Raw genomic sequence first — 21312 nt, 5'->3', positions numbered from 1 at the left:
GGAGGGGTTCAGGGAGCAGGTCTGTGTACTGGGCCTCAAGAACAAGGAAGGCCCACCCTGGCACGTGCTCTGCCTGCCCCTTTCCAGCTGGCAGCTCTGCTTAATGAACTGCGCTCAGAGCCACGAGGAAAGGGGCTTTTTGATGGGCAGAGTTATTAGTGCTCCATTTTAATTATGCCTCCTGGTGTTTTCTCCGCTGCGTTCCTCTCACTTGCCCTGACAGTGCAGCTGGCGTCACCCGCGTACTGCCCGGGACAAGCACACTGCACTCCTGTAGGTGGGGACAAGTGCAGGCGACTGGAAACCAAAGGTCATGAGCCTTCTCTTCCTTGGGTCAACTGAGTGGGCCCTTCTGGCCTTGACTTGTGGGGCCCAGGAAGTGCCTCATGTCAGACTGGCTGACCTTTGGGCAGGAGCTGATTTCTAACCTCTGGTGTAGACAGCCAAGAACAACTTGTCAGGGGCTCCTTCAGGTCCTGTCAACAAGGTGGTAAGAGTGGGGAGAGAAGAGATACACCCAACCCTTCCCAGTAGCTCTGGACACATGGGGCCTGGGCCTAGAGAGGAAGTACGAGGCGAGAGGGAGGGAGGGGACGGTCTTCTCCTGTAGAAACTGCTCCTGCCTGTCTCGGGTCCAGCACAGAGAAAACTGCTCTCAGAGAATGAGGAGGGATCTCTCAAAAGTAAGAGATTATCGAGGGAGGTTCTGTTGGTAGCAAACTCTCTGGACATTGGTCTGGAAAATGTTTTCCTGTATTCTCAAAAGACACTTTCACAGTGTATAGCATTTTTGATTCTCAGCCTTTTGGGTCTGGGATCCCTCTACTTCCGGCTTCCATGTTGCTGTGGAGGAGGCTTGTGGCTGTCACTTGCTGTTCCTATGATCTAAGTTTCCTTTCTGCCTGCTTTTAAGATCTGTTCTTTGACTTTGGTATGAAAGCTGTTTAACTACAGTGTGTCTGAGTTTGGATTTTTTTTTTTTTTTCTTTATTAGCCTGCTTGGGTTTTACTATGTTTCCATCTCTGGAAAGTCCTCAGCCTTCACTCTTCCAATATTGGCTCTTCCCATTTTATACGCACTCTGCTTGGGTCTGTGGTTGACCTTCTCTCTCCTCCATGCTTCCATCTCTCAGGCCTTTCTCTGTGGGAATCACAGGAGACTGGGGCTGAAGTGTGCTCCCCCAGAAAGAATTTACATTTGCTTCTTCCATCTGCCAGGGATGCTTTCAACATTGGGCTGCTCTGAACTAACTTCCCAATAACTAATGTCCGTACTTTTTGGTCTGTAAAGATAGAGTGAATTCCAGCTCCAAACCTGTATGGAAATAGGGAAAATGGGATATTTATTGGGGAGAGATTGTTCTTCTTCCTAGGGCCAAGGCAACTTCAGACGAGTTTCCTTGTTTGTGTCCTTGGGAAGAGCAATACCCCACCCCCCCCACACACCCCCTTTTATTCTTTTGCTGAGAGTGTAATGTGTGGGGAATCCCTGTCATTCCAACTCCCTGCATCCCCAGCATGGTGACAAAACCCATGGATTGGGTGGATGACGGGGGGCCACGAACCCTTGAGGGCAGTTGCTACCTCCTTGGCCACTTTGTTTTTACATCCTGGGTCTTTATCCACTACCCCAAGGGTTCTGAATTTTTTTAAATTGTTATTCAATATTTTAAATTGTTGTTGTTTGCTTGCTTATTATTTTGGAATGGAAAGGTTGTCAGGATTTCTAGTCCATTATATTTCCAGAAATGGAAGTCCTCATCACCACATACATCCCCTTTGTGAAGAACTTGCCGGCTTCTCACTCTCTTGATCTTCCTTTTATAAGCTCTTCACTGTTGGCGGGGACCCACCCTCACCACAACAGGAGGCACAAACGGCAATCTGCTATCACGTGGGAAGAAAGTATGGTGTTAAAAGGTCTGTATGTTTATCTCATATATTGCTTAGTTTCTATTTTTTGTATATAGTTTATCATGTGCATATTATATTAGTATAGTAATGCATGCTTGCAATCTATTAATAAACAAATATACATCTTTAACCTGATGGGGTTGGATAGTCATGAAGGCTGAGACACTCTACTATCTTTTGAAGCCACTGGGAGCCATTCTCTATGTTCTTATGATTTTCGTGGCTGGAGAGAAAACATTCTTTCAGAACTTTGCACACACCGAACTCTACTTCTTTTGTCCCAAACCAGAAGGTCTGGCATGGGTTATGACAACACACCTTGTGTCAGTTGGGGCAGGGAATGTGCCTGCTAGGCCCAAGGCGGGGACACTGTGGTTGACCCTTGGATAGCCTGATTCTCTGAAACTCATCTCTGCTCCTCTGCTATACCCTGTAGTTTCTCATCTTAACAGTGCTCTCTACTACATATGTTCTTCCACACCTTTTGACTCAAACTAGAATTGACATGACATATACATATATCTCAGCACCCCCAAAGGCAGTTGACAGCTCCCGGTCCCACTCAGAGCTCTCACGGGTTCTCCTCCTCGTACCTTACCTGGGGCTCTTTGCTCTGAGCTTCCACTGCTCCTCCAGCTCTCCTTGATGCATTTCCTCGGCCTGTCCTTCTTTACTCTCTGTCTGGGGTGTGTTTTCAGCGTTCTGAAAACACAGTTCACCCTGGCAGGGGACACAAACCATCAGAGTTCCAGGAAACCACCTAGCCAAGTGACCACTGCCAAGGATGTCTACCAGCAGGAGTTAGAGAGTCAAAACTTTCTTCCCCATTTTGAAACTCCAGTCTTTTTTTTTTTTTTTAATTTTAAGATTTTATTTATTTATTTGACAGAGACACAGTGATACAGGGAACACAAGCAGAGAGAGTAGGAGAGAGAGAAGCAGGCTTCCCACTGAACAGGGAGCCCAAAGCAGAACTCTATCCCAGGACCCTGGGATCGTGACCTGAGCCAAAGGCAGACACTTAACTGACTGAGCCACCCCGGCACCCCACTGAGTTCTAGTCTTGAAGTACATTCCTGATGGTGATTCCAGGACCCTTGATTCACAATATGACCCCAAATGGGTCATACTGCCAGAAAATGCTGTCTGGAGCTATTTACAGCTTACAGTCTTAGAAGATAGTAAACAGAAGGCTTAGACAACAAATATTATAAAATGTGTGTGTGTGTGTGTGTGTGTGTGTATAAATTGGTCGAATGCACAGATTTCATGAAGTCTTAAGAAACGTTTTCAGTTTTTATTTTTTAAAAATGTTTTCTTTTTTTTTTTTTAAGATTTTATTTATTTATTTGACAGACAGAGATCACAAGTAGGCAGAGAGGCAGGCAGAGAGAGAGGAAGGAAGCAGGCTCCCCACTGAGAAGAGAGTCCAATTCAGGGCTCGATCCCAGGATCCTGGAATTATGACCTGAGCCGAAGGCAGACGCTTTAACCCACTTCACCACCCAGGCGCCCCTAAGAAACGTTTTTAGATGCAGAATTGTGATAAGTCTGATTTATCAATATGGAGAACCCATGACACAATGAACAAGAAATTTTGTGCTTACAGGCTTCTGTACTCCATCTACCCACAGACATATGAGTTGTGGGCAGGTCATAGTTGGGTCATTCCTTAAGTCAGTCAGAGCTGAATCTGGTATCCTCTTGTCCTCAGGATCCTTGAGAAGCCTGGGTCCACCAGTGTGGATGAGAACAGGCACAGAGGGCGCTGGGCCCATGGTGTTACCACCTCCTCCTGTGCGCTCAAGGGAAACAAGCTATGCCCCCAAAGAGGCCTGTGTTTGCTGAGCCGACAGCCTTCCCCTGTTTATATTTTCCCCTTAAGGAGGATATTTTTAAAAGCCTATTTCACAGAATCAATTTTAGTGGGCCCTTTAGAATGGGAGGTGAGCTAAAGGTAGTTCAGTTTGTTTTAACAATAACTTCGGCTTATTGAAGCGAGCATTAGTGTCTCTTGTCCCCATATGGCAACCATTAGAGACAGGGAAAGCTTGAGGGGCATAGTGCTCCGAGATAGCTAGTAAAAGAATTGAAGACATTTTTATAGGACCTGAAGATATCACCAATAGAATAAGGATGAAACCCATTTGTAGATGATAGGTGAGAGGAATTAAAAGGTCTTCCCGCTCCGGTATACAAGGTAGAGATGCCTTCAGGTGAAAGGTCTGTGGCTCATATCTGTGTTAATTTAATCATTTATTTCCTCACGCAAATCAGTCAATCAACATGGATCGAGTGCCTACCATGTTCCCAGATGAGGTGGGTTCTGGGAATACGGGGATGAATGAGACACAGTCTCTATTTCAAGAACTTGAATACGGATGATAGACCAGGAAGGAGGCCACTGAGGGCAAGCAGAGGGGGTAAGTGCTAGAAAAGGCAGGGGGTGATGTGCCCATGCATGTGAGGGATACAGGGGTGCTTCTACTTGACCTGGGCTGTCCCAAGCAGGCAGAGCTAGAGGTACAAAAGCTGCAAGAGGGAGAAAGCAGGTTGTCCTTGAGCAGCTGTGAGTAGTTGTTGGTGGTTTCCACTGGTTTGAGGAAGGGAACGCCAAGAGGTTAACCAGGATGCCCATCACAATGAGCCTTCCGTGGTTCCTGGCAATGGTAAATCATTAAAAGCTTCTCAGTAGGGGAATGAGGGGACCAAATATTCATTTTGGAAGGATGGTGTCAGTAGCAGTATGGGAATGGCTTAGGGCCAGGAAAGGTGAAGACAAGAGGCAAGTTAGGAGCCTGGAAAAGTAATCAAGTCAAAGGATTAAAAATGGCCTGAACTAAGGTAGCTGACATGGGATAGAGAGCAGCGAACAGACTGAAGATGTGTTAGGAAGGTAGAATTAACAGGACTTGAGAATGAGGTGAGTGTGGGAAAAGGAAGCAGGAGAGAAGCTGCGGCTAATGCTTCTGTTACTGGGTGGGTGGGGTCGTACTGCTGGCTGACATGGTGGACACGGGGGAGAGAGGAAGTGTAAGGGGGACAAGAGTGCATTACACTTTAGAGATCTCACATTTATCTCTGGCATATCCAGCAGACCCTTCGACCTATGTCTCTGGAGCTCAGTACAGGGAATTGGCAGGACTTAAAAAATTGGGGAGTCCCCAGCCTATTGTTGGTATCGGAGACAATGAGAATGGGATGAGATGATTCTAAGGACAGGGTAGAGAGGAGAGGTCTGAGGAGCGAGGGAACCAAGCAGGCCGGAATAAGGATGAGAAGCCCACGAGGCAGCTGGAGCGGCAGCAGAGAAGTCGACCTAGGAAAGCACGATGCCAGAGGGAGTATGTGGGGGAGGGGCGGGGAGGAGAAGAGAAAAGAGGGGGAGGAGGGGGCCGAAGGAGTAGGAAGGGGTGGGGAAAGAAGGAAGGACAGACAGCAGGGGGAAGAGGAGTGGGGGGAGGGAGAGAAGGCTAAAGGAGGGGAGGAGGGCAGGCATCCATGATTCAACAACTAGAGCATCGCTAAAGGCCTGGGTAGGAGCCGTTTCCGTGATAGGACAGGAGAGCAACCGCAGAGAGAGTGGGAAGTGGGAATGGAGCCTGGAAGCAGGGCTAAGCTTCTCCTTCAAGACTGTACCTGTGGAAAAGATGAGCTGGTGAGTGGAAGAGGGTGATAAGACACAGGGCCAAATGACAGGAGAGACCTGAGATGATTCCCATGCTGATGAGAGAGAGCCAATAAGGAAGAGGTTTGTGAAGTAGGAGTCGGGGATGATGATTAGAGAGGGGCCCCTGATGAGGGGGCTTGCGTGGGTCCAGAGTGTCGTGGCAAAGCATGGGGAGCAGGCTTTGGGCAAGAGGGTAGACCAGAGCCAGTGAACAAACAGCCGTGGAAACCCAGGGGTCGTCTTCTCCAGTAGGTGTCTACTTCTGGAATCAAGTTGGGGTGAGCTAAGCGGCTCCACTCACTGATCTTGGCCGGACTCACTTGTCTGATTCTCAGCATTATCAGCCCATTGGGATGAGTCTGTGGTAACTGGAGTGACTGGCGTGCCTGGGCTCTGCTCCACCTGACCCTCAGCTCCATCCTGGGACCCTGGGCTGGCACAGCTTGTCTTTCCCCAGGTGATCACAGGGGTGCAAGGGAGCAAGCGCCATGCCCGTGCACGTGCGCAACCTGTCTGTCACGTCTGCTAACATCCCTCCGGCCAGAGTACATCATGTGTCTGAGCCTGGTCTCGAGGCCCACACGCACCCCACCCCCACCCCACCACACACATTGCAGAGTTAAATGGCAGAGAGCACCGGTTCAGGGCTGGATGAAGAATTTCTTAACACAAAGAGAAATACTGTTTTGACATTTTGTCAAACACAAGAAAAAGAAGCTCACAAGTATCCAAGGGAAAAAAGACAAATTAAAGGCTTAGCCATTCCCTCTTCCATTCAGGCCAAGGTGCTGCTGTATTATTTATGTCTGCAAAGGTTAACACTCAGCTTTGGTTAATGAGTAAAGCCTTCTGGAGGAGAATCCTTTGTGAGAGGGTCAGCACTACCATATAAAACTTAAGGACAGCAAAGTCGGCTTTATTGCTATTGTAGATAGGGGAACAGCCCTCTGCCGCCTCAACAGAGTAGGTAGAATCAGCTTTTGGGTAAAATAAAAAATATTCTCTCCAAATCTTGTTTACAAGAAAGGACTATTGAACTGTGAGAGAGGGTAAGAGTGTATGTGGGGAGACAGGAGTGTTTGCTAAAGGGAGAACAAGACAGCTGTGTGTTACATCCATATTATACCTGCATGGCCAAGAAATGATCTCCTAGATCCGCAAAGTCAGATCCCCCGGGGCCAAACCGAAGGGGTAGCTCAGGGGGCAGGAAGGCAAGTCTGGGATGAGGCAGCTGTCCCCATCCGCTTCAGCCAACCCAACAGACCATCACCTTCCCTTCTTCCTCCTTTCGATGTCCAGGCAGATCCATTCTACAAAAACCTCCCTCTGCTTTCGAAGCGGGACTGAAGTGTGCTGCTGTGGGTTTTACAAACAATTAGTCAAGGCGTACACGGTTGTCCCCCTTGGGTCTTACACTGATATAAATCAGGGGTCTACACATGGCATGCCCTCTCCTTTCACTCAGCTTTAGACGTTTCCTGCAGAGAAATAACTGGTAAAAGATTTGCACAGACAGTGTGGAAGTGGCCCAGGTGACCATTAGCCCTGCACGTGAAGGGGCTCTGGGTTCGCCACCATGCAAGGCACAACAGTGGGGATCTGATCACTTCTTTTTTTTTTTTTTTAGATTTTATTTATTTATTTGACAGAGAGAGATCACAAGTAGACAGAGAGGCAAGCAGAGAGAGAGAGAGAGGGAAGCAGGCTCCCTGCTGAGCAGAGAGCCTGATGCAGGACTTGATCCCAGGATCCTGAGATCATGACCTGAGCCGAAGGCAGCGGCTTAACCCACTGAGTCACCCAGGCGCCCGATCTGATCACTTCTGATGTGAAAGCAGTCAAATGAGAAACATGGACTCGATGAGTCTTTAAAATACATATGTACATCCACTATCATGAATTATTGTTAATTTGCCCTAGGTGGGTGTTGTACCTGGCCGTACACTCCACGTGAGTAGGAAGGCACCGGGAGTAGTAGTAGAATGCCCCAGAGTTAAGCATTCAGCGTGCAGACACAGACTTCTATAATAGCCTTTGCAAATATTTTAGGTTGGGTGACACCCAATCCAGTATTTTTTTAAAACATCCATGTGCAACAGTAAAGGAGCAGCTTTAAAGATTTCTTAGAAGCAAAATATCACACATCTTCTGTCTTCTTCCGTCTGTGGTAAAAATGACTGAAACAGATGTGGAAGAGAATACGGCCACAAACTAGAATGGATTCCTTCCCCAGCAAATGTTAACAGATGCTTAAGAAACATGGTTAAAGGTTCGAAGAAATGTGTATGGAACAAAATATACTGAGTAGGAGGTTTGTTATGCTTGGGGTGAAAGTACACATGTCTGAGTTAAGGGTATTACTAGGTTCTTTTTCAATAATAACCGTGTAAGAACTATCGTGTGTTGTGCATGAGAGAGAGAGAGGTACTAACGGAAAGAGATGCTGAGGAAGATGTAATTGTCCACAGAAAATGACTTCTTGAAAATTTAGTGAGTGTTACCACCAAAGGAGTGGTAGATAAAAGAATTTTGATTTGGAGGAAGAAAAGATTCACCAGTCAGGCTATGGATTTGCCCCATGTGTGAAATTTTTAAATTGATTTTTCCTAAACAAGGTATTATAACCAAGAAATGGAAGCCACAATTTCATAGGGCAGGACTCTCGAACCTGAGTATATGTGTGGGTCACCTGATGTCTTGTTAAAATGCGGATTTTGATTCAGTCATTCTGGCTTGTCTTGAGATTCTTTTTCTTTCTTCCTCCCTCCCTCCCTCCCTCTCTTTCTTTCTTTCTTTCAGATTTTATTTCTTTATTTGATCCAGAGAGTAAGAGAGCACAAGTAGGGGAGCAGCAGGCAGAGGAAAAGGGAGAAGCAGACTCTCCACTGAGCAGGGAGCTGGATGTGGGGCTCAATCCCAGGACCCTGGGATCATGACCTGAGCCGAAGGCAGACGTTTCACTGACTGAGCCACCCAGGCACCCCAAATTCCCCATTTTTAACATGCTCTCAGCTGATGCTGATGCTATTGGTTAACGAACCACGCTTTGACTGGTGAGACCATAAAGAAATAGAGAATGTTAGGTTTGGGATTAATTTTACAAAAATAAGATCCTCTACAATATAGTAAAATATTTATTTTGTAATGACAGGTGGAGTGATCGTGCAATCCATGTGCACCATCGAGAAGTTTGCTGGTTATCTTCCGGCAAAGTCCTTAAGAGTGGTCATTCAGGAGGATGTGCTGGGGATTGACAGTTTCATCCAAATATTTTCCCTTTTAAATAAATGACAAATAACTACTAGATTTCAGCCTAACTGATAGAATAAATACATACATAATATACACATACACCTAATCTGCTCTTCAGGGTAAAAGTGACAATTTAACAATGACTGAGAAAGTAACTGCTTTTTAGGGGACACTGGTGGCTCAGTTGGTTAAATGTCTGCCTTCGGCTCGAGTCATAATCTCAGGGTCCTAGGTTCAAGCCCAGAGTCTACTCCCTGCTCAGACGAGAGTCTGCTTCTCCCTCTCCCTCTGCCAACAACCCCCACCACCCCACTTGTGCTGGCTCTTTGTCTCAAATAAATTTTTTAAAAATCCTTAAAAAAAAAATAGAAACTGCCCTTCAGAAGCAGCTGGCTCTATGGAGAAAGCATAGTTATCATCATTATGTGATGTTGTTGAACACGACATAGGCACCACCTTATGAAATCTTTCATCTCTTCACACTAAGAAACCGGATTTTCTAGCTTTTAAAAAAAAAATCAATCACACAGTCAACCATCAGCATATTTTATAAGAATATGAAAACATAGCTGTATTCCATCAGTGCCCTTTCCGATTCTTTGTAAGAAAATCAGGTTGAGATCAGAGAACAGAGAAAGGTGAATTTCCTTTCCACAGACTTTCCAACAAAACATTTGCATAATTGGTGAGCCTACTGAGTAATGAGTACCATGATTTGATAAGAGAGGTTGATGGTACAAGGCTTCCATTTGAAGCTACAAAGTATCTTTTTTCACTGGGACAGCAATTAAATCCAAGTGAGAAAACCAACCAAACTCAGAACTAGACCATTGAATGATTTTATCACAAAGTCCTAAACTAAGATTTTAAAACATAAAGCAGCATATTCAACTGTGTTGTTCTCATAAAAATATTAACGATATGTAAAAGACTTTAGTGAGAATAAAAATTTACCAGTAATAAGATCATTACTTAAAAGCATTACTTTTTAATCTTACCCTTTTTAAAGTTTATATTTTGTATATATTTTTATGTACAGAAAACATTGGTACATTTGAATAACTTATTATAACATAATATACATTTTGAGGATTGTTTACTTTTTAACTAATGGGGCATGCAATACGAAAATATCAGAAGACGCTAATATAAATTAACACTATGAACCCTGGTCATTTTCCTTCATTCATTCAATGAACATTTGTTGCACACAAATATTGTCTTAATGACTGTCGATTGCATATATATTCTAAAACACATTTAGCCTCAGGGTGATCAGATTTTGTTAGCAATATGCAAAAGTCTGAGTGGGCCATGGCTGCAGAAAGAAGAAAAAAGTCACTCTTCAGGTTGGATTAGGCAGCTGTGCTGTGGAATGCCTGGGTCCGGGTCATTCCTGTACAGAGCTCAGGAAGCATTTACTGTACCCCTAGCATGCCTAGTGAAGGAGTGTGAGCTGAGGAGAGGACGTGGTCCCAGAGATGTTAAGGTGACTCACAGCAGAACCCAACTGCTGACTCACGAGGTCCATCCGCCCTATGGGACCGCCGCTCTTCTGAGGAGCTTAAATGCCCAATCAGGAGCTTTGTCTAAATGTTGCTTCATTTTTCTGTTTAAGAGCGCTATCTCTTTCTATAGAAAAAGAGTTTCAGAGGAACTCTTATCACAAAAACACTTCGTATAAACTGCCTCTTGTGGAACCATTGCAATGGCTTCGCTAAGATAAGTCCTATTGTACATAATCACTAGTTTAAAGAACTCCCAATGAGAAAACTGAATAGAGGGAGATATTTGACTCTTATTTAAGGACAAGTGGAAATTACTTTCTTTGTATTAGGAAGAACCTGGGGCAGAATCGTGTGTTCAAGATAAAGGAACAGGTGTATTTTTCTCGCTTCCTAATTCTGATACAGGGAAGAGAAATAAAAGAGCTAGGGTTGAGAAAAAGGGAGTTGAAACACGTGGGGAACGAAGCCATCAGCAGGCTTTAAATGAGGATAGAGCTAGTCGCTGAGAGAAGCCATAAAACTTTGCAATATAAATCTAGCCTGAAGGTCCAGCTCCACATGTCGGCCCTGAGGCACAGTGACTGTAAGGTAGAATTTGTAATAAAGTAAAAGGAACATAATAATCAGGATGTGGCTATGGGAGAAGAGTTCTATTTAATGATAATTGGTAACTAATGAAATACAGAAAAAAGGTGCTTCTCTAAGAAAAATGTTTGTTCTCTAAGGATAAATAGCTTTATTGTCTATTGTTTTAAGTCAGCAATTTAAAAAAGTTTATTAAGGGGTTCCTGTGTGGCCCAGTCAGCTAAGCATCCGATTGATTTTAGCTCAGGTGGTGATTTCAGGGTTATGGGCTTGAGCCCCATCGGGCTCTGTGCTGGGTAGGGAGTTTGCTTGGGATTCTCTCTCTCCCTCTCCCTGCCCCTCCCCCATGCTCTCTCGTGCTTTCTCTCTCTCTCAAATAATAAAAAGTCAAACTTTAAAATGAAATTAAAAAGTCTACTAGATAGTTAATAAATAAAAGGTAGAAAATAAGTTACTATTAATCTGTTAGTTTGGACCTGGACAAACATCATTTGAATCTAAAGAAAATCATTGACCAGTAAATTGCCCCAGATGCTTAAGGCATCTACTGCCACTTGGTGGCAATGTATGCTAATTACAGGAAAAGAACCCACTTTTTTTTTTTTTTTAATCTCAACTTTGAAAATGGAGATTCTTCTTTTCCCTCTTTTGTCCTATCTTCTAAGCTGATACAGATTTTCACCACATAGTTAATTTCTTCAACAAACATTAAGCACCTACACGCCAACAGGCACTGTTCTAGGCACTAGGAATACAAAAGTGAACCCGAGAATCAATGGCTATACTCTCATGGTGTTTAAATTTTAGTGAGAAGATCAGGAATGAATGACTGGTTTCTGATAGTGTTAATGGCTACACGAGGATAAGACAGGGTAATGTGGTAGGAAGGAACTGGGAGACGTACTCAGGGAAGGCCTCCTTGAGGAGCTGACATTTAGACTTAAAAGAGAATTCAGTCTCACAAAGATCTGAGACAAGAGCATCCCAGGCAGAGGAAACAGCACATATGAAAGCCCTAAAGGGAGAACTGTTTGTAGCGAGTCAAGGAGAGGTGGGTTTTAGATCAATTTAGAAAGAGAGGCAGGGCCTAAGTTATGCAGGGCCATAAACAAGAGGAAATTTGAACTTCATGCTAAGTACAGTGGGGAGCTATGGGAATTTGGAAAACAAGGGCATGGTATTTTGCAGCTCTTCTCTGTAAGAGCTAGAGTGTATTTTCCCATCTCTGAAATCTGGACTGGTATTGTAACTTGCTTTGATCTCAGAATATGTCAGAAATGATGGGTTAATTCCAAAGGCTCAGTCCCAGGAGGTCTTGAAGCTTCCAGCTTCCCCTTGTGGGAATGCTTTTGCTGCCATTTAAGATATGGCAAGTAACCATACAGAGACAAGACCAGGCCAGTAATCAGCACCGAATCTCAAGACATGTGAATAAGGGGAATTTACCCTCATGAGTCCTCATAGAGTTGCCAAATGACCGCAGTGACATGTGTGAGCCCAGACAATTCCCACAAAAGAAGAACCTGGGGCAGAATCATGTGTTCAAGATAAAGGAACAGGTGTATTCCTGAGTTACTGATCGCAGAACTATGACAAATAAGAAATAGTTATTTTGAGCCACTATGTTTGGGGATGATTTGTTATACAACAATAGATAACCGAAACAGAACCTCTGGAGAAAACTCTGTAAGGAAGCCTAGGGCAGCCATGGAAATAGGGCAGTGCCAAGCTCCTGAACAGAGCTGGGTCTCAGTAAGAACAACTTCCGGCAAGAGGAAAGGACTTGGGAAAAGCCCATGAAGGTCTCTGTCTGGCTGCTTTGCGAGCTAACACTGCCCGGGGTGAATTGGACTGAAACCTGACTGTGCCCTGGAGGCTTTGGGGCTCAAGGACACTGAGGGAGGTTGAGTTGGGATTCTAGGGTCCAGAATGGAGTGGATTTTTTACAGCTATCCACTTAGAAAATGTGTACCAATTATACTTAAGATAGCTTCATTCATAATTGAGTGGGGAGTGGGGGATTCTAGACTCCCCACTTAAGCTTTTGAGGTCTGAGAATTAAGCAAGTTTATTGACCTTTGAAGCCTTTAATTCCCTTATCTCTTAATTACTAGCGACAAGCTGCATACTGCTTGTGGTAGAACAGTGGTCTTTCCCTAGTTGATATTCCAAGTCTATGAATTCTAGGTATTAATGAGCTAACCCAACAGCACTAGATATTCGAGAAGAACCCACAAGCCAGAGTATCTGGTAAAGCCCAAATTCTTCTTCTTTAGTTGTTGCTGTTGTTTAAGTAGGTTCCATGGCCAGTATAGAGCTTGAACTTATACATGGGGCTTGAACTCACGACCCTGAGATCAAGACCCAAGCTGAGATCAAGAGTTGGATGCTTAACAAATTCGACCACCCAGGCACCTCAAGCCCAGGTTCTACTATGTTCCTTTGAAGATGGCCATGATCTCACTAGGGGACCTGCCTACTGAACATCCCTGAGAACAGAAGGAGGGTCTCAGTAGCAGGCTGACACATACCCATCTTTCCTGATAAGATTCCCCATTCCTTGTCACACAACATGGAGGCTGGATCTGACGGCGGCTGAACTCAGAGAAATTTACTTTTCTGTGAGCCTCGTTCACAGAGGGTCCTTTCTGAAGCCAGATGGGAAACTCCCATATCCCAGCCCCCTTGTATGGCCAGTACCATGCTTTTCACATCCTTCCTAGGATTCTACAAGATTATGGGGCTTGAGTCTTGTTTTGTTTTGTCTCAAGCAACCCAAAGAGTCACACATGCTAAAAATGGAGTCCTTACATCATGAACAGTTGCAGCCAGCTCCCCACCATTCATCAACCCAACCCAACCCAGAAATACCTCCTTCTTATCCCTGGACTACATATTCTGTGCCTAGGCTGGAACAGGTTCACGGTATGTTCCCTCATGACATAGAGGCCTTCTCTTCTCCTCCTAGATGCTCAACATTAGGAGCAACCTTCATACTCAGGCCTGGCCTTGGGACCTCTGGGCTTGACCCCCATGTCTCTTACTCCTCGCTCTACGGTGTTATCTCTGGCTACAACTCCACACGAGTGGTTTCCAGCCTCCTCCTTGACAGCACGGTTTATATTTAGGTTTGGCTGAAAATGAGCAGATGGATGAGGCGGAACCACCTCTTCCCCAGGGATGGGCCCCGCTTTGTCTTCCTGACATTCTCTCTAGGAAGAAAAATGTTGTCTGGCGTTCGGAAAGCAAGAGAGGCATGGTGAGAGGTGAGAGGAGTGTTTAGTAGCTGAAGAAAAGGGTAGGGAGATAAAAAAAAAAAAGGGAAAGTAGCAAGTGAAGCATTAGGGACTGCCTCAGCACGCACTGATGATCTCAGAAAACAAAACAAAAAAGGAAAAAGTTCCTTGTGTCTTTGGAACTTGGGGTGTGATATAGACTCTGCCAATCACTGAAGCTTAATCAAATACCACCTATGTATCTAGCACAGTCCATGCGCTCAAAAGCTTATGACCAATAGAGGTAACACATTTAAATAAAAAATCATGATGCAGAAAAGAACAGAGGTTGAATGACTGCTCTGAGAGCTCAGGGCCAGCCTGGCGCACTGAAAGGCGACTCGTCCCGGAGACTTACATGAAAACCCGGTCTAGGACTCAGCATATGAAAAAGCATCATGCATCATATTAAGGGATTTAGACTTTATCTTGCAGGGAATGGGGATGGAGTCATAGATTTTAAGCAAAGGAGTGATGCAAATAGATGTGTTTTAGAAAGATAAGTCTGTGGCAGTGTGGCTTAGAGGACAAGAGCTGGAGTCAGAATTATTTGAGATACACTTGCGCCCCACAGAGGAGCATACCTATTCTTTTTGTTGTTTTTTTTTTAAAAAAAAACAGAATTTTTAAAATTTAAATTCAATTGGCCAATGTATAGCACATGATTAGTTTTTGATGTAGTGTTCAGTGATTCATTAGTTATGTATAACACCCAGTGCTCAATACACCATGTGCCCTTCTTAATGTCCATCACCCGGTTACCCCATCCCCCCACCCACCTCCCTCTGTAACCCTCAGTTTTTTCCTGGAGTCGTGTCTCTCATGGTTTGTCACTGGCACTGAAATTTAGAGGGAGCAAAAATACGAGATAGTAATGTTTAAAGATTTTACCAGTTTTAACCCTCCCCTTCTACCCCCAGCAAATGTGACATCCCCCCTCAAGCTCTGTAGTGTGAGATCAGCTTTCTTTTTGCCTGACTTGCTCCTTGCCACCACCACCAGACATCCAGATAGATGGCTGAAGTGGGAGGCTCCAAATGAGAAGGGGCAGAACACTCTCTATGCTTCAGAGCCACGTCCTCTGCCTTGAGGACAATCTGCCTCTGATTGTAGGACGGATCCAGTGCTGCCTGCCCACATCACTGTTCATGACCTAGGTTGGGGATTTTTACAGGTGTCCTCTCCAAAACTGGTGCTGGGAGCTCCTTCTAGGTAACCCAGACAATGAGTTAACTATGCTGGGGTGGGTGTTGCTTCTCCCCAGGTGTGGGCCTGACCCTAAGCTCAGCTTCCCACAGCGCTAAGGGCTTCTCTGCCTCAGAAGGGGGTCTGTGATATCCCAGGAACCCCAAGTTTTCCAGTCCTGAGCAGCTGGATTCAAACAGAACATCTGAAACAGCCGTGATCCAACCCCAAACTGCCTGGCACGGCACTGTCTTTCTGCTTTCTAATTAACAAGGTCAATTCTCTTGATCTGTCAAGAGGCAGGAACAGCAGAGCAGCGAGGGGCCCTGGCACCAATGCATCTCTGGTGGCTTGATGACTGACAGAAGCCTGTTCGTTCTCTTCTGCTGTGTACCTGAAACTCTTCCCTTTCCTACAAAAAACTATCCCTTATCCACATCAAGTGTTGTTGAGCAATTTGTCCCAAACCTGGCGCACAGCAGGTAGTGACCCAGATGGGACACAGCTGGCAGAATGCTACACTTAAGAAATTAAGAAGTCATGAAATGTAGATGAACTAGCACAGGCTCTGAATCTGGATTTCCATGCCAGCTCTGCTATTAGCTGTCTAATAGTGGGTAAATTTACCTTCAGCCTCCGTTTACACATGTATAAAATGGGGAAAATTAATATCACACTCAATAAGATTGTGGTGAAAATCCCATGAGATAATGTACCCAGCATACTTGGCTCCCCACTACTATTAAGAAGTTGACAGTGGAGAAGCATGCTTCATCCAGGCACGATTCCTCCCTCTCCTGGGCTTCCTCTGCACTGATGAGTTTCTACTAAGTTCTTTGTTAGAAACATGTCGCTGTCCTCATGGTGATCAGTTTACCCCTCTGTGAAATGGCACACTTTAAGGAAACTATAGAAGTCATATACAATCACTTATCTGAGGGTGTGACCTCTCACCTGGTGAACTTGTCCAACCAGACCCCCACCCAGACTTTGGAAGGCAGCGACAAGGTCCTCTGAGCAGCCAAAGCAGATGTTCCAAGGTCTACCCCATAATAGCACATACAGGTTGGGAGCAAAGATTCCCTGGATTTGGGATAAAAAGTTTCTGGCTTTGAAAACAGATTAATTCAAATCCAACATCTACCATTTGTGTGATTTTTGGAAAGTTGCTCACATTTTTTGAGGCTCCGTTTCTTTTAAATTTAAATCAGGGTGACAGTATGTTGTAAGGATTAGAGATAATGTTCCTGGCCCCTACAGGCTCCTTAATAATTGGGCTATTACTATTTCTGCAAGGTCAGGCTCCTCTAGCCCTTGTTGGTGCTAATAGTGGTCAGTAATGCAGCTGCATGAAGGTGAAGACATTTGATTCTCTGATCACTGAGCCAGTAGATTCAGGCAACCAGGAGAAAGTCTTCCAGACAACAGTGGTTCTCAGCCCTGGATACACCTTAGAATCTGGGGGGTTCCTAACCCTCCAGGGCCCTCACCACACCCCAGACCTATTACATCCAAGCACTGTGGCCGGGGCCCTGACATCAGTGTCTATAATGCTCCCCAGGAGATACCGATATACAGCCGAGACTGAGAACCCCTGGGATGCTTCCCCAATGTCAGTGTCCATATGGAGCACCTGGGGAGGTTACTAAGAAGCAGAGTCTGGTTGAGAGGGCCCTGATTCTGAATTACTAGTAAGTTCCCTGGTGATGCTGATGTTACTGAGTAACAAGGGCTAGAGGGAGATTTCTCTTGTTATCAAGATATGACAGCCGAGAGCCTAGTGTCATGGGAAGAGACTAAGATGGAGACTTGAGTTCCAAAAGCAGAGTGGCCTGGCACTCTTTAAGCAGAGGTGCCGTAGCCCTCTACTTAGCAGTCTCAAGGAGTGTCATTACATTGTAACAAAGTCCAAGTTGACAGTCATAATTACAACCCCAAATCTTTGAGGAAAAGTTGCATTATGTGTAGGAGCACTTGTTTAAGAGGACTGGGGAACATATCATATATTTGAGAGAATCTCCTAATAAAATACATATCTTTAGTTATTAAAGGTGAGCTTTAAACAAAGTTTCCAATGAAAAATAACCAGTGTTGTGTTGGTGCCAATTACTGGGTTTACCAGAAGGTTGTCATTCAAAGGCACCTGACACTCAACCCTAGTCAAGAACTGAGACAGGCATATCACTGTTCCCAATTAATTATTCTTCTGTCCCAGTAAAAGGATTATAGTTTCCCAGCCCATTCACACAGGGATCAGCCATAGGACTTTTTTATCCAATGGAACGTGAGCACTTGAAACATGCTACGTGCTACATCCAAGCAGAAGTTTCAAGAACCACTGCATGATTCCTTTGCCTTTGCCACAAGACTCTACTACGGGGTGCTCCTTCATTCTGGATCCTAGAATGAAGACAACGTAAGCAGGGCTTGCAGTGGATATGTCCAGGGGTGAAAAATAAGCATTGTGACAAATGACTAATACATGAGCACTACAGAGAAGATTGCCGAAAACAGTAAAAGTGCTGTTCCTCCCAGTGTACAGAGTTAGGGAGTTACTGTATGAAACAGAAAGTGAGAGGGGCTAGTAGTGAATGTGACTCCCCATATGCAGATCCTGAAGGAATGTGTAAATGTGGGAAGAAGGAGAAAACTGATACTTTCTTGGTAGATCTGGGGAGGTTTCTTAAAGAAAACACTCTCTGAAATGAAGGGAGGGTCTGGAAGAAATGAAGATAGCGCATTACTCTAAAAGGTGAGAGGGCTTGGGTTAGATATTAGATTTGAAGCCCAACTTTAGATTTAGATTGAGGGAGGAGCAGAGAGGGACAAAAAGGGGCGAGGGCTTTGCTATAAAGAGTGACATGGGCACCTGGGTGGCTTAGTTGGTTAAGCATCCAAATCTTGATTTTGGATCTGGTCATGATCTCAGGGTTGTGAAATCGAGCCCCATGCCTGGCTCCACACTAGGCATAGAGATGGCTTGTGACTCTCTCTCTCCCTCTCTCTCTCTCTCTCTGCCCTCCCCCACCTCTCTCCCTCTCTTTAAAAAAAAAAAAAAAAAAAAAAAAGGTGACACATTTTTTCCTATTAGAGATATCAAGCCTTCAAGATGATTCTTTCCTGGTCTTCCTGATGAAGGCAGCAGGGGCTACTTTCAACATCTCTTCTTCACTCCCTGAAGAGGAACCATGGATCTGATTAACTGGACTCCTGGGCATTGATTTGACTTTTCCTTGCTCTTTCTCTGGTTCCATTTTCACTGGTGCTGATGAATGTGGTTTGCGGTTAAATAACAAGGTCACTTAATTCTCTGGCCTAGGACAAATGAGGTACCCCAGGACTTAATCCAGTTCCCTCAAGTTTGGCCCTAGGTCCTAGAGTAATAGCCCCAGCTGTCATTAAGTGTCTGCTTGGCCAGCCATTGTCCTATGCTTGTATTTCCCTTGCACACCTCACCTGCAGGGAGAAATAATTAATGTGGGCAGGCTTCAAGTATTCCTGTGTCCTCTGGCCAAAACTCCATCTTTAATACCATTTTAATGCCAAACCCCCTCTGACTTCTAAGACTACCTATCTTGCTCATGCCTGCTATCCTTGTAGCTATCGCCTGATGCCCGAAGAGATATTTTCAGCCAGAGTCAAGTTTTTAAATAATTATGTGCGTGTGTGTTTGTCTTCTAAGAGCACCATGACATTTTGTAATTATGTTAATGGTTTTGGGAGGGCTGGTTATTTCCTAAACTTTCCTTACCAGTTTATCAGAATCCAAATAAGAACATAAGATCTGAAAACAGGTGAACTCAGCTGAGCAACTAAAGAGTACATGAAAAAAAAAAAAAAAAAAAAAAGGAAATCCCACAGAAGTAGAAGTAGCCACAGGAAAAGGATAAGTATGAAGAAAAGAGAAGGTCTTAAAATGAGAAAGTCAGCTAGGGACCAAATGACTTGAGCATCTCCCCCAACTTCTTTCCCCTCATCTCTCCTCCATTTGATGAAGCAGCCAAATTTAGCTCTTAAGATGCTTGAGGTGGATATTTGTGTTGCAAGCCAACAGAAGAGAGAGTCTTGCAAAATCATTTTCTTTCTCTTCTCTGCATATAAAATCCATTATAAGGCTGAGGCCATTTCTCTGCTCTAGAGAAAAGAGAAGTATTTACAAAGAAGGCAGAATAATGTCTTCACACAAGTACACAAAAGAGAAGACCAATTAAAGCCACACAGGGGAGAGCTTTGTAAGCTTGCTTCTGCTAGGAGCAAAAACTCCTAGCCATCGACCAGCTTCCACAAGCAACCAAATCTGAGTCATAGGGATAAGACTCCTGAAGATTTCGTCAGAAATTGACATCCACTGGCTTGTACTCCACCATCTTCCTGCAGGCCTTGTGCATGAGGACACCAGATAGAATGGCCTAAGGGAAACAGAATTCTCCTGGTACAGCAGATAATCACCCAGAGCCATTAGATCAAGAAGAAGCAGTTTCATTCTGTCTCTGTTCATAGAGTCACTTACTTTCTCCGTGGCATTCCTCATTCTTTTTCTACTTTTCTATTTTCTGGGTTTCTTTTTTTAATCCTCAAAAAATAAAATCTTGCTTCCTTAATCAATACTATCTGCAATGACTAGGAAGGACTTTCCTCCAGTTAACTACTGTCCCCGGAGTAAGATGAGCACATAGGAAGCCAGGCTGGCAAAGCATTAGGAGTGAAGGTAGGGCAAGATCCAGACTGGGGTGGTGCAGGGGAGAAGGATAAGGCCAGAGTTGAACTTGGGAAGAAGACCAGATGGGGGCAAGACTTGCTGGGGAGCATGGGGGCACTGGGAAGGGAAACTAAGAAATATGAGTCAAACTTTATACCAGGCAGAAGCTGGGCTGCTATCTCATACCAATGGAGAAATGCTTGTTACAGCAAAGGAATGAGGAGTCTGACTCCAGTTGTTAAATTCTGACTGCTGACAGCTTTTAAGCCTCACCCCTGCTCTTCCTCTTGTGCCCACAGCAGATAAGAAAGCCTGGGTGCTCCCTCTCTTGGTGAGGGCGAGGGATTCACACTGAGCAAGCCAGTGCCTGTGTAGGAACTCTCACTCTGGCCCAGCTCCCAACCACAAAAAAATTTCTGTGCTGGATGCTTTGTCTTCTTTCTTGGGTATCTCCCTCCCCCAACTCCACCCCTGCCTGAATGGCCTGCCCTGCCCTCCTCAAACGTAATCCAAACCTTTTCATATCCTCTTGGTGTGTGCAGGAACTATTGTCAGTCTCCACATCTAAACCAAGGTTTCAGTAGGTGTCCACCTAAGTCTGCAGGTAACAAAGAATAGATCTAGGAGTGTACTCTCATCATCTGTGGTGATATCTGGTAATGATGTATTCAGGCCAAAATGACAACAACAAAACAATTTCAGAAAAGCTGGGCCAAGTTGACCAAGAGAAGGTCGAGGCTAGAGGTTGATACAGCTGTTGGTGGGATAAAGATGGAGACAGTGAGAAGTCAAGTCAGTATTTCTAATCTCAGCTTGTTGGTCAGAGTCTATCAGCTGGGCCACTTCCATGAATTTGAAATGCCTTTATAGGCTACAAGCACATAAAATGTGAGCTGGGAACATTGACCATAGTTCTAGGAAAACTCCAAACTCCATTCATCTCACTTGTTCTGACCCTTTCTCCCTGAGTTTTTGGTCTCCATCTGGTTCTCTCACTGCCTCCAATTTTTATTTTACATGTTCATGATTTGATTATTCGCTTTGTGTATAGTCTGATTTGAACTGGTATTTCCCCTTCAGATCTGATTTTTGCTACCATACATTAGGACTCTAGTTAAGCAATGACTCTATACATACAACACACACACACACACACACACACACACACACACACACGTTCATATACCACACACACCAGGAATGAAATGCTGACTAATGAAGACA

At 44.6% G+C, this 21312-nt stretch overlaps 2 long non-coding RNA genes across 3 annotated transcripts in view; one reads left to right on the top strand and one right to left on the bottom strand.

The window, feature by feature from the left end:
* Positions 1 to 756: 756 nt before the first annotated feature.
* LOC116590021 lies at positions 757 to 13872 on the bottom strand. Of its 2 annotated transcripts, none has more exons than XR_004285491.1 (4): positions 13801 to 13872; positions 2513 to 2634; positions 1773 to 1887; positions 757 to 1315 (listed from the first exon to the last, which is right to left on the bottom strand). It is a non-coding gene; the product is annotated as an uncharacterized LOC116590021 (long non-coding RNA). The 2 variants fall into 2 exon arrangements; XR_004285490.1 differs by having other exon boundaries at positions 761 to 1315; positions 1773 to 1884.
* Positions 1703 to 21312, top strand: part of LOC116590022 — a 34011-nt gene continuing 14401 nt past the window's right edge. The window contains exon 1 of the long non-coding RNA XR_004285492.1: positions 1703 to 1920. This is a non-coding gene — a long non-coding RNA (uncharacterized LOC116590022). The remainder of the gene's footprint in view (positions 1921 to 21312) is intronic.

The sequence above is a fragment of the Mustela erminea genome, chromosome 5 (genome assembly GCF_009829155.1).
Source record: "Mustela erminea isolate mMusErm1 chromosome 5, mMusErm1.Pri, whole genome shotgun sequence".
Lineage (NCBI taxonomy): Eukaryota > Metazoa > Chordata > Mammalia > Carnivora > Mustelidae > Mustela > Mustela erminea.
Note: the sequence above shows the minus strand (reverse complement) of the source record. Positions and strands in the feature narration are given on the sequence as shown.